The sequence below is a fragment of the Arvicanthis niloticus genome, chromosome 16 (genome assembly GCF_011762505.2).
Source record: "Arvicanthis niloticus isolate mArvNil1 chromosome 16, mArvNil1.pat.X, whole genome shotgun sequence".
In the NCBI taxonomy this organism is placed as follows: Eukaryota; Metazoa; Chordata; class Mammalia; order Rodentia; family Muridae; genus Arvicanthis; species Arvicanthis niloticus.
This window is the reverse complement of record NC_047673.1, coordinates 7,151,479-7,165,043: the sequence shown is the minus strand read 5'-3', so window position 1 is coordinate 7,165,043 and position 13,565 is coordinate 7,151,479. Positions and strand designations below refer to the sequence as shown.

At 46.7% G+C, this 13,565-nt stretch overlaps 1 long non-coding RNA gene across 1 annotated transcript in view; it reads right to left on the bottom strand.

Moving 5' to 3' along the window:
• Positions 1-8,428: 8,428 nt before the first annotated feature.
• The window catches only part of LOC117721716 (uncharacterized), a 58,549-nt gene continuing 53,412 nt past the window's right edge, over positions 8,429-13,565 (bottom strand). The window contains exon 2 of the long non-coding RNA XR_004608466.2: positions 8,429-10,328. This is a non-coding gene — a long non-coding RNA (uncharacterized LOC117721716). The remainder of the gene's footprint in view (positions 10,329-13,565) is intronic.

Here is a 13,565-nt window from a genome sequence, read left to right as displayed (position 1 = left end):
AGCTCCTTGCTCCTCGCTCGGCACACACACACACACTCGCAGACGCACACACTGCAGGCGAGAGAGACAAGAAAATGAAATTTATTATTGATAGAAAAGACTCGCAAGACAATTTCAGGTTATTGTTTCTCTCTGGAAAAGGGGGATCCCGCCACATAATGAAGCGCCTTTTGTGTGGCACTGAACAATACCAAACAAGTATTCTAATAAATAGCCGCGTTTTTGTTCCTGCTCGGCAGTGAATAGAAGGGAGCCGTTGCCTCGCGAGCAGCTGGGACGCCGAGCCGAGCGGGGAGGTGGAGCCGCCGCTCGCCCTCCTCTAACCGCTCCCCAGCCGGGTCCCCGCCGCTCCCCATTCGCCGGCGCCCACCGCCCCTCCCGCTGGCCCGACCGCAGAGGTTCGGGGCCCTGGGACCATAGGGATCCTTCCCCCTCCCCCAGAGGCGATCGCACCCCCCTCCCCATCCCTGACATCAGTCACTTGTGGCATTCCACGGGCGGCGACTTTCACCTGGAGCGGCTTTCGGGCTTTCCCTACCTCTTGCAGGGGGGACGCCCCCGCCCGCACTCCTGAGTTACCGCGGTCATTGCGCGGGATCTGAGCGGCGTGCCCCCTCCGCCCCCACCGCGTCCTCGCAGTGGGTTTTGTCGGCTCTGCTCACGGCTGGAGCTTTGTTGTCTCGCCGAGGGGACACCTTGGACGTGGGCGCCGCGCCAGGCCTCCCCCGGAGCAGCGAGGGCAGGTTTCCCTCCCCCAACTTCTAGGATGCGCTCCTCAACCCCACCCCCTCCAGTGCTCCCTCTACCAAGGGCAGCAACCTAACGAAAGACAGTGTCTAAGGATTAGTGTGTGAACACAAAGCTCTCCATGTTAAAAAAAGAGAAGAAGGAAAAGAAAGAAAAGAAAGGAGAAGAAAAGAAAGGAAAAGAAACGAAAAGAAAAGAAAAAAAGAAAGAGAAAAAGGAAAAAAAGTCGCCCAGACAGGGGTCTGTCCGGGTGCACACAGCGAGAGGGAGCGGGGCGGGGCTCTCGGGGCAGTAGCCACTGCGTGGCCGCCAGCCGGTCTGCAGCGGGGGGACCCTCCCAACACTCTGTAATTCTCTCCTTTGGCGGGTCCCCTGTCCCCGGCCTCTGCTGCAAGGCTGGAGCTGTCCACCAGCCCACCTCAAAGCAGAACCCGCGGTCCCGGGCACAGCGCAGGAGAGAACCTCTGAGAAGGAGCCCGGCTGCAACCTCAAGTCTGGCTTTCAGTTTCTCCTCGCTTTCCCGGCTCCCTCTCCTCTTTGGTCCCTAACTGTAGGAAGGTGTCAGCACTTTGGACTGGAGACCTAAACCCTCTGTGACACCTAGGAAATGTTCCAAAAGCAAACTTTCTTTTTTCTTTTCTTTTCTCTTCTTTTCTTTTCCTTTCTTTTCTTTTCTTAAAGGGATGATAACGCCCAAAGGATTTACAATTCACTCTCAACCTAAGGAAAGACTTTCACTATTTTTTTTTTTAAATGTACAAACACAGCACGTGACAGTACCAAAGGTTTGCTCACCCGGTCGGGGTGCTGGCGGTGTGTACTTATCTGGAGCTCTCTCCTGGACAAACGTATGCGCCCCTCCCCCCGCAGCTGCAGGTTTTCAGCAGATCCGTGTCTGGCTCTAACCTCAGAGATAAAACCCCACATGACTTTCCCTTCGTGGATCTTAATCTAGGCAAGCACTTTGTCATTTGCAAATTATTTCTTAATCAGACTGAGCGATTTCGATGTGCAATACGGGATTTAGTGTGCTGGGAATCCACAGGGCTGACGAGTTGTTTCTAGGAATACTTTCCTTAGTTACAAGGCTTCTCCCCAAAAGACACGTTGGTCTGATGGAGAGGAAGAATAAAACGGGTGGAAGTCCTTGGTGACTCATTTTTGGGTTTTTGTTTATTTGTTTGTTTTTGTTTTATTTTCCAATGTACTTCCGGGAAACCGCATTCCCTTGGCGTTCTAAATAATTTAGCTCAGTTATTTCAAATGTCGGCAACACCCAAGAAGAGGGAATGTGGCCTTGGGTGTTTTTTCCCCCCCCGGGTTTGTGCAGGAATCTAGGGGCAGGAAATGAGGAGACTTTGGAGTTGGAGTCGTTCCAGCAGACACCGGGAAGCGCTTTCCTTTTGTATGGAAAATGGAAACATTTTGGAATCCAGATTTAAAACTTTGACTTATATTTTACATGTTAAATCACTGAAAGATTGGGTACAACAGTGTATAAAGACTCAGAACCTGCAAATATTTGAATGGTTTTTTGTGAGCGGAGCAGCTGCCAGTCAGCTGGCTTTGACAGGCTGTCACAGTTTTGTCATTTAATAGTGGGTGTTAGCCTAAGTGCAAAACACTCTGGCAAACAGATGTCAAACCCGTATCAATGGGGGTTGTGAAGTGGAGTTTAACCCGCATCACGGGGAGCTCGTGTGCACGCGGGTCCTCAGTGTAGGAGGCGCAGGATTCTACAAGTCAAAGCCTGGCTCTAGGCTCTGGACACACAACCTTGGGAGTCTGTTCAAACTAGGACGCTCTCTGGTACCTGGTACAAGCAGGGGGGAAGCTCGGGGTCAACCAGTTTTGCAGGTTTGGGGGTGGGCGGATGTTCTGCCTCTCTCGACTTCTCTATGCACTCCCCAGTTCTGGTTTTGTAGAACCTGGCTGCTCTTTGCTGATCTGGGCATTGCTGATCCGGGTTTTCCTTGGCCCCTTTGCTACAGCAAGCTTTTCTTGGCTTTAGGAGACAAACTGAGCCCGCAAAAACCCCAAAAGGTCTGTGGTTGAGGCAGACCCTACCCTAAGCCTGTGTTCAGGTCAGAGTCAAGGAGGCCCGGGGCCTAGTGCAGAGTGGCTGCCTTAGGGTTTTGTTATTCCTCGCCAGAGTTGGGAGTCTGACACAGACCCGGCTTTGCCATGTGCTACGGAAAGAGTGAGGGGCCAAAAGACGCTAGGTTCTGGATTCAAGGCTCAAAAGAACATTTTTGATCAGACTTCCAGAGGCTGGCTGAAGATCTGAACAGCCAGTCAGACTCAAGGGCCGGTGGTTTTAAGTGGGGTTATGTTTAAAAAAAAAAAAAAGCAGCTGGAGGGGACCAGGTGGCTTTTGTTTTGTCCACTGGGGACTTCACTGGGTGAGGGTGTCTACTCTCTCCTCTCCATTAGGAGAGGACTGCTGAGCAGGAAGAACTTCAGTCACAGGGCTTTGCTCTTCCTGAAATATCTGTCTGAATCTGTCTTTTCCTGGTGAAGTCTAGCCAGTACCCCGGATACCAGCCACCTTGGCAAGCATTGTCCTTTTCTTTGTCTCCTTGTCCTATCAGTTCCTCTTCCTTCTTCTCTTCCTTCTCTTCCTCCTCCTCTTCCTCCTCCTCTTCCTTCTCCTCTTCTTCCTCTTCCTTCTTCTCTTCCTTCTCTTCCTCCTCCTCTTTCTTCCATCCTCCCTCCTTCTCTCCCTCCTCCTCTCCTTCCTCCTCCTCTCCCTCCTCCTCTCCCTCCTCCTCCTCTCCCTCTTTTTCTTCTTCCTTTTCTTCCTCTTCTTTGAATTTATACATGAACTTAGAAGGTGGAAATAAAAATTCCAGATTGTATCACAAAATGCAGCCTTAGATGATTTAGGAAGATCTCATGGCTTCCCTCCAGAAAATTGGTCTTTCTGCTGCAGTGTCCCGTGTGGGAAGTGTCCTGGCCTTCTAACCAGTGTCTATGCTGTAACAGTAATCAGTGCTCTGTCACTGCAACCTTTTGACAATTGGGTCAGGTTGAGACCTGTTCTTTCTTGTGCTGGATGAAGGGTATACAGTCGACACAGACCTTCATGGCTCCTTATGGTCTCTTTAAGGGATTGCAGTAAAACACAGGACTCACCCCCCACCCCTCTCCCAAGCATACAGACTGATTACAGTGGCCAATGTACCTAGCATTTCTTTGCCATTGACTTTAATGACATTTTAATTGGGGGAAAAAGCAGCAGGGCTTCTCTGTGTAGCCCTGGCTGTCCTAGAACTCACTATGTAGACCATGCTGACCTCAAACTCAGAGATCTGCCTGCCTCTGCCACCTGAGTGCTAAGATCAAAGATGTGCACCATCACATCAGGCTGATCTATAAGATTTTAAAAGATAGTTTCCATAGGTCTGCAGGATTAATTAATTCTGAATATACCCATGATACATATTTTCACCTTCTTCAGATCTCCCATAGTGCATTGCTTTCCTGGAAGGAGACATTAAAAGAGAACAGAGGTCCCCTTCAGTAGGCATTCCTGACTAGTGCCAGCTCTGCAAAGAACATATGAGCCTGCCACAGGGCAGCACTGGACAGGAGCAGGTCTTCATTAGACTTTGGAGGAGTGGGCAGTAACTCCTGACCAATGTCCCCATGTACAGTGAAGACGTTGGTAAGAACTACAGGGTTCCAGTAATTAAACTGTGGGGTTCAGGCCCAGAAAATCCTGGAGGGTTAGCACCATGAGGCCAGAGGCTTGAAGGCTGCAGTTGACTCAGGAAAGATACAGGAAGTCATCCTTGAAGATGACCAGGACTACTTCAGTATGCCTGTGTGTGCCTCCCTCTCTCCCTCTTTCTCTCTCTCCCTCTCCCTCTCCCTCCCCTCCCCCTCTCCCTCTCCCTCTCCCTCTCCCTCTCCCTCTCCCTCTCCCTCTCCCTCTCCCTCTCCCTCTCCCTCTCCCTCTCCCTCTCCCTCTCCCTCTCCCTCTCCCTCTCCCTCTCCCTCTCCCTCTCCCTCTCCCTCCCCCTTCCCCCTCCCCCTCCCTCTCCCGCTCCCTCTCCCTCCCTCTCCTTCCCTCCCCTCCCCGTCCCTCCCTTTCTCTCTCTCTCTCTCTCTCTCTCTCTCTCTCTCTCTCTCTCTCTCTCGTGTGTGTGTGTGTGTGTGTGTGTGTGTGTGTGTGTGTATTCTCCAGCTCAAGGGTCTACCTGCTGTTGGGATTAAAGGCATGTGCCAACACTACTTGGCTATGTCTTCTTTGTGTTTAACTGGATACAGGACAGTTTCTTCTTGTTGTTCCTCTTCTCTGCTTTCCCAGTTCTTAACCCACATAGTAAACAAGATGCAACCAAACCCAAACCCAGAGACTGTTGAATAGGAATGAAACTAATACATCAAGACGTTCTCCACCTCAGCTGAACAGGGCTGGCACTGAACTTTCTTCCAGTTCTTGAATCTAGAAGCAAAACTTTCCCTATGGGAAGATCTCACCAGAGGGCAAGCCCTGCTGGTGGTGAAGGGCTTCAGCCCCGTTGTTTGCAGGGTAAGTTCTTAGATACAGGTATATGATGTGCAATACCAGTATAAATAGCACAACACACTGTCAACAATATTTATGATATACAATTGTGACATCCAGCTGTAATTGAATTTCTTTTGGAGACAGGCTCATGTGATCCTAACCAGTCTTGAACTCTCTACACAACCAAAGGTAATCTTGAACTCTTGCTCTTCCTGCCTCTTCCTCCCAAGTGCTGGGATTGCAGGCATGTGCCATTCAGTATATCTGGTTCAGTTATTAGCTAATTAATTATTTGTGGCACATTCATACTACAGCGTGAATCAGAGGACCTGTGTAGGAATCAGTTCTTTCCTTCTATTTTGTGGGTCTGGGGACTTGAACTCAGGTTGTTGGGTTTGGTGGCAAGTGCTTTACCCACTGGGACATCTCACCTTCCCTATTGTCTCTTTTAAAAGCTTATTGACTGTGCCAGGTGACTTGACATTGGTGTGAGAAAGCCCTGACCAAGCTTCCAGACCTTTCTTAGTCTCTGGAAGGAAGCCACTGAACAGGCTCACATGGAACAGAGGTGGAAACCCCACTGTTGTGTAGAAAATATTTCATCTCAGTCGGGGGGGGGGGGCGTCTATGCTGCCTTTGATCATTCAGTTCCCAGATAAAAGACACGCAACTTTTATTATTATAATAAGCCTTAAGTAGCCCTAGAGATGGGCAGATATCTACCCTCTAAGCTATTAGAATCTATTTCCCCATTAATAACCCCAAATTATAACTTGCCATTTTCCGTCTGGGCCGCCCCTCATGGCCATGCTCTCATGACTCACTTAACCAATGGCATCTTCCTTCTCCCTTTCTTCTCTCTTCCTTCTCTCTTCCTTCTCCCTCTCCTTGGATGCCAAGCGTTGGAACCCCAAGCCCTGCTTATCCTAATTTTGCCCATCGATAGCCTGTAGGCATCTTTATTCACAATCAGGGATAACTTGGGGTGCAAGGTCACATAGCATCACTTGGGTCTTCCTGTAGACTCTCTCATCCTTGGGAGACAGTATTTAGCGTTACAATACATAGTAAATACCAAACCTCAACACCCCACAGGTATTGATGCATTTGTTCATAAATGAAGAAATGGAGGACATCCGTAAGATAACCTGAGCCAGAGCCTGACTGCTTTCCATGCTGCACGAGAGGGGCTGGCTTCAACCTTAGTTTCCTAATCCTAAAGCGGAGACCCCACACTGCAGAAATGTTGCTAGAAACAAAGGGCTTATCTGATTCAAAGCCTTTTGCTCACAGAGCCTCTCCTGTGCTCATGTGCTCACACCCTAGTCTTCTTTAGACCTCAGGACTGGGAAACTGGGAACACCTAGATTCTCTATGGAGATCCCACTGGCTTGCTCAGGCACCACGCTGTAGGTAGACTTCACCTCCACACATTGACAGTGTCTGCAGTGATCTGCAGTCACTGAAATCTCTGCACTTAAGAAGTTAGTCTTTATGTCTCAATGAGCATGCCAACCATTCTTGGGGACTTCTTAAACATGCCATCCATGGCAACAGTGGTGACAATAGGGCACCTGGTTATACATTGTCTTGTTTTCAGACTGTCCTTTTATTTGTTTGTTTTAAATAAGACTGATTGTATCTTAAGGTTTATACTGATCCTATTGATAAAGGCTTCTTTCATTATGTGAATTTGTACAAAGGATTCACGTCGTATTTTAGTCACAGAAACACCTTATTTAGTTTTAGTTTTGTTCTTTTTGTTTCAGATATCCATCTGCCCATTCTTCTATCCATTTACCTACCCATCCATCCTTTTATCCATTCATCCACCCATCCATCCATCCACCCATCCAACTGTCAATCCTTTCATCCATCCATCCATCTACCCATTCATCCATCCACCCATCCATTCATCCATCCACCCACACACCCACTCACCCATCCATCCACCCATCATCCATCCACCCTTCTACCCATCTACCTATCCATCACTCCATCCATCCTTCCTTCCTTCCTTCCTTCCTTCCTTCCATTCAACCATCCACCCATCCATCCACACATCCATCCATCCATTCATCCTTCCTTCCATCCACCCATCCATCTATCCATCCATCCACACATCTACACATCCATCCATCTATCATCCATCTATTTACACATCCATCCATCCATCCACCCACCCACCCATCCTCACATCCACCCACCCATTCTCACATCCACCCACTCATCCCCACATAGATATATGCAGATCACCTGCTATGTACCAGGTATTATCCTAGGCCTTGGGATGAAATGGGGGAACTTAAAACAAGATCAGTTTTGGTCCTTAGAGAATATGGAAGATTTGTAGGTGGGTTTGGTGATGTTTACTAGGTTTTCTTCTGGGTCAGTTCCTCTTTGTGCTTCCTCTTCAGATAGTTTTGTGTTTTGTTTTTGGTGATGCCTTTTCATAGAGCATGTGGCAAAAATGAAAATTCTCAGAGGGGAAAACCTTGCTTCTCCTACCTCCCCTGCCCCAGTAGTAAATCTATGAGCTGCTGAGGGCTCTGAGTGATTTAACTTGAATCTTAGTCATACTGTGCCAATTGGGTTCAGCAATAGTAGATACCTTGACATGATACTGTACAGATTAAATCACAGTTTTGGGGACCTCAATTTTGCAAGATAAAAAAAAATAAAACAGTGTCATTGATTGTTCCTAGGTCCATTTTCCAGGTTAAATGTTCAAAGGGATATTCTGTTATTAGTTAAGCCTCCAGGACTCAGTTTCTTAATCTGTGAACTGGGCGCAGAAGTACAATAGCCTTACAGGGACACAAGTGTAGGGCAAAGAGATCAGGAGTACCCTGAATGTTAAGTGCTGGTCACTGTGGGGACTGCTTCATCTCACCCTGTGTCCATAGGCAATAAATGGCCAGGGCACTAAGGGACAATGCACGCTGTGAGGACAAACACCTCCTGTCACTGGATTCTACAGCTCTGGCAGAGTACTGGGTATTAGGAACCCAAAGAGTGATTTCATAAAGAAAAAAAAAAGTGTAGTTTACACCAAAATGGAATAAACCCCCTTTTGAGCAACAACAATCTGCATAAATGCTTTAAGAAAACCTATAATTATGATAAAAATGTTGCTCAAAGTTAAAATTATGAAGCAATCAAGACTTATAAACACTCTCATCGACTTTTAATCATTCTTTCTTTTTTATATACAAACTGTACACAATATATGGCCGCAATATATCACACTATACATTTTATTTTCAGCAATTTGGCTGACTGAAACGTATGTGACGTGACGTTAAGCAGCTAGGTTATATCTACACATGACGATGGGCGTTTAGCTGTGTAGTGTGTGTAGCTATGTATCCGTCTGGAATCTCACACACTACAGATGCATGCCTCTCCTCTGCTGTGCATGCCTCTCCTCTGCTGTGCATGCCTCTCCTCTGCTGTGCATGCCTCTCCTCTGCTGTGCATGCCTCTCCTCTGCTGTGCATGCCTCTCCTCTGCTGTGCATGCCTCTCCTCTGCTGTGCATGCCTCTCCTCTGCTGTGCATGCCTCTCCTCTGCTGTGCATGCCTCTCCTCTGCTGTGCATGCCTCTCCTCTGCTGTGCATGCCTCTCCTCTGCTGCAGCAGAATCTCTTTAAAAAAATCTGATTCTCATGGATCCTTAAGACAGTTCAAAAAAGTATAACGTGAGGGTGAATATTAATTACTTCCTGCCTAAGGAACACATTTTAACCGCCAGTTAATTGAGGCTGAAATAGGCTATAACAATCCATATTTGTTCATACTGGGCAGAGTTTTCCCATTTTGAGGACCTGGATATAAGCAATTAGGTAGCATGTGAAGGACTGACCCAAAATACGAGCTATAGAAACTGTATTTGAAACCTTTCTTTCAGTAACTCAAAATGTTTAAGCTCAAATTACAGAGTGATACCTGAGATAAATCGCTCTCTCATACCCCGCCCCCAAGCCCGGGAAGCTCACACATAACAGGCAGTACATCTGTTCCGCCACCGAGATGCTCTCATAGACATTTCTTAATACATAAAGGTTTATTGGGAAAATAAATGAACACGGGCAGGCTGTACCTGGCAGCTGGCACATGTTATCGTGTGGTCTGCCCCCATCCTTTTGGATATTTTTAATCCACAGCAGCAACTCTCTGTGTCTTAGCTCCTGCTGAATACTGGCCAAACTCACTTCATTCTAGAATCTTAACCCCTTCCCCAAGAACACTAAACATAGCCACATAGCTATGTGAAACTAAGCCACAAAGAACTGTGTCTTACTTAGGATGGGTCCTACTGTGAAGAGAGGCAGCAGGAAGTATTTACTCATTTGGAGATTAGAAGGGGAGAGAAGACCCAGCCCAGGCTCATAAAGCATGGATTCTTGGAAGGCCTGGCTCATCAGCTTTGTGCTCTGAAAAGTTGGTTTACTTTGGTTCTTGGGGAGGCTCATTCAGAACAGATGCACACAAGCTAGGCTTTTGTCACCCAAGTTGAGCAATATGGGTTTCCAGACCCCATGGTGCTGGAGACACTGAGGTCTGAACCTTCTTTTCAAGGATGGAATGACCAGGCCTCTGTCACCTGTCCAGTCACATCTGGTTTTCACTCTAGATGCTCCCTCCCACCTTCATGCCTCTCCTACCCAGAGTCATCTCCTCCAGACGGCTCTATTCCTTGTCACAGATGCTCCTTTGCCCCTTTAACTGTGCAGTGCTTTCAGGTCTGGTTTTCTCATTTTCCAAGTCACCTGTCTGAAGTGTCTTCTTCCCGGCAACACCGAGGCACCAGTGCTCACAGTCCTCTGCTTTCAACAAGCTATGTCCACTGCGGTGCCAGCCACAGCTTCGTGTCTATGGTTGTCCAGCACTTGCCTTTTCCTAGACTGTGAACTTCATGGGTTTGAAGATCTCAGGGCTTGTACCGCGCTGCGTTCCCGGTGCCAAGAACGTTGTGGACTCTTCACTGAGTATGTGCTGATAGGCGGGGATGAGCAGCCATGAGTAACTGCTCTGCTGGAGAACAAGTCACATATTCTCTCTAGCTGTAGAGAACAATGACAGGTTATGGGAAGCCACCATGCTGCATCAAGGGATGGCCATATCCTACACACAGTCACTGAAAGACAGCTCATGAACTTAGCTGTACCCTATATGCTACCTGGGGACAATCTCCTTTTTCTGGAACAGAAGTCTGAAATCTGAGGAGAGACAGAGGCAAGCAGAGTCCTGGGCTCCTAGAGCAGCTAGCTTGTGTAAGTGACATAGAAGAGAGCAGGAACCATTCATCCTGAAGCACTGGGAGTCTTCATGAGGTCCCTCCTGAGGCTGTGGCTCAGGATGAAGCTTTCCAGGCCAAAGGAAGACTAACCAAGTCTGGCTGGGGGTTGACCCTGAAGCATGGAAACCGAGGTGGAATGGGGGCCATTGTCCCGCTCCAGTGCCTGCCAGGTTGCATGTTAAGGCTGACAGAGCTGACTAGAAAAGCCAGGAAGCCCTTAAAGGTAGATCATATGTGTCTGTGAAGCCTGCTGTACTATTGCCAGCCTGAAAAGACACACAGGGGCCATAGGACAGACAGTCAAGTATGGCCACGTGAGAGTCTGAAACACTTTGGACTGCCGTGGATAGCACCCTGGCAAACTGTGAAGCCAAGCTCATGGTGACCACTCCATGACTAATTGCCTGTTGTCCTGGCAGCCGGAACCCGGGAGGGAAAGATCCTAGAGCCCAGGGTCTCTAGAGAACACCCACAGAGGTCAGTACTGAGTTCTGATCACCAGACAGAGATGCTGGGCATGATGCACAGTTAAAAAAGAAAGAGTAAGGAATGGAGACCAGCCATGGGACAGACAGCCAAGACTATAGTGGATGTTTCTAACATCCTCAGAAAATAGAAGGAAACTGGAGAATTAACAAGGGAGACAGAATGGGGATCTTAGTGAAGAAATGGTTAAAGAGCCAGGTGGAAGGTACAGAACTTTAAAAAGTGTAGTTGCTTCAGTAAAAATGGAGCTGGGTAAGCTTAACAGCAGGAATGAAATGTAAGGACCATTAATGTGAAGATCCTAAGAAAAATCACATACTCCTAAGAGAGAAAATACAGAAAGAAAGATGCAAAGAGCCCCAAGGGTGCGGGAGTGGATGGACTGACCAGCTCAGCCACTCTCAGGCCCAGATCCAGGACTTTGAATTGACTCACCCCAACATCTACCCCACCGATGAACTGCTGATACATGAAGGGGCTGGTCCTACATATCTCAAACTACAGGTTCTCTACAACACGGGACAACAACAGAACCAGTGAGGTTCTAATACTGATAAAGTAGCAGAAGCCAGAGGCCTTGTACCAGACCAATGAGTCACTGCAATGAACATTTGCAAGCCAGGAGGTGTGGACAAAAGGGTAAACTGTGGGACACCCTGTGACACACTATAGCTTCCACAGTGAGATTTCTTTTTTTTTCTCTTGGTGAGAGGTTGCAAGCATGGTGGGCAGGTTGAGAGGAAGGGGAGATGAGTGGGATTGGGGTGCATCATGTGAATGTCACAGAGAACCAATAAAAAGTGAAAACAAAATTTACTTTATCTGCATGTGGAGTGGTATGTGTGCGGGTCAGAGAGCAGTGTGAAGGAGCTGGTTCTCAGTCTGCCTTATGTATTCCGAAGATCAAACTAGGTCATTCGGCCCATGGGTAGGTGGCTTTACCTCAATGGCATAAGACACATTTTTTTTTTTTTTTTTTTGAGGTTAAAGAAGGTAATGGCTAAACCCACTGAGGACTTCCTCAGTTTCTCCTGTTCCCTGTCTCTTCCTTCTTTTTCTTTACTCCCTCTTTCTCATTATTGGTCATAAAGATTTCCCATGACAACAGAGGATAACTCACTAATTTTGGTTGGTTGTGAATCTTCTACTTTAAATGAGCTGCAACCTGGAATAAAATCAAATATGCTACATGACTGATTTTGATGCCTAGATAAAAGGAAAATATATTTATTGGAACACATACACTATGGCCTTTGAGGGTTTTTTTTTTTTTGTTCAAAATTATTTATTTAAAAAAATGGGTTGTCCTCTGAAGTGTCATGTGATAGTTTCAGGGCAATTAACATTTCAGTCTCTTTAAACACGGGCAGTTTCTTGGTTTCAGGAACTTTGAACTCTTTCCTTCTTGTTCTTTATTGAGTATATGACCTGAACTGTAGACAGCTTGCTGTGCTGTAGAAGATGACAGCCTATTTTCCCCATGAGGCTATACTTTGTGTCCTGCCCTCCAGCCTCCCTGTATCCAGCACTCCCAGCCTGTAGTGACCAGTCTCTTGACTTGTATAAAGTCAACATTTTTAGCATTTTAGGATGTGGATGGAAGCACACAGAATTAACTTTTCTGAGCCCGGCTTGTTTCATTCAGCAATGTCTTCTAACTCTGTTCATGTTTCCACAAGCAAGAAGCTTGTGGTAATGTGGCAGAATAGCATTCCATTGTGTGTACTCACCACATTCTCACTGTATGGACATACCACATTCTCATTGTATGTACACAGTACATTCCCATTGTATGTACACACCACATTCTCATTGCATGTACTCACCACATTCTCATTGTATGGACATACCACATTCCCATTGTGTGTACACACCACATTCACATTACATGTACACACCACATGCCCATTGTGTGTACACACCACATTCACATTATATGTACACACCACATGCCCATTGTGTGTACACACCACATTCACATTATATGTACACACCACATTCCCATTGTGTGTATACACCACATTCTCATTGTATGTACACAGTACATTCCCATTGTATGTACACACCACATTCACATTACATATACACACCAATTCCCATTGTGTGTACACACCACATTCTCATTGTATGGACGCACCACATTCACATTACATGTATATACCAATTCCTGTTGTATGTACACACCACATGCTCATTGTGTGTACACACCACATTCCTGTTATATGTACACACATTTCCTTTACCCACTTATCCGTCTCTTCAGGTAATTTGTTGTTTTTGCTGCAATCTATCTCCCTCTCCCCCTTTTTAGATCTAATAATACTTGATTTATATAATCAAGCATTCCATATTAGAAGTATATATATATATGACTTTGAGTTCCTATTATTAAGTTGATGGCTTTATATGGTGACTTTCTTTTTATAGTTTTACATTTTAAAATCTTTGTCTATTTTATCTGACATAAGGATGGCTGCTCCTGCTGGCTTTTTAAAATTTCTTTTGTAAAGGACTA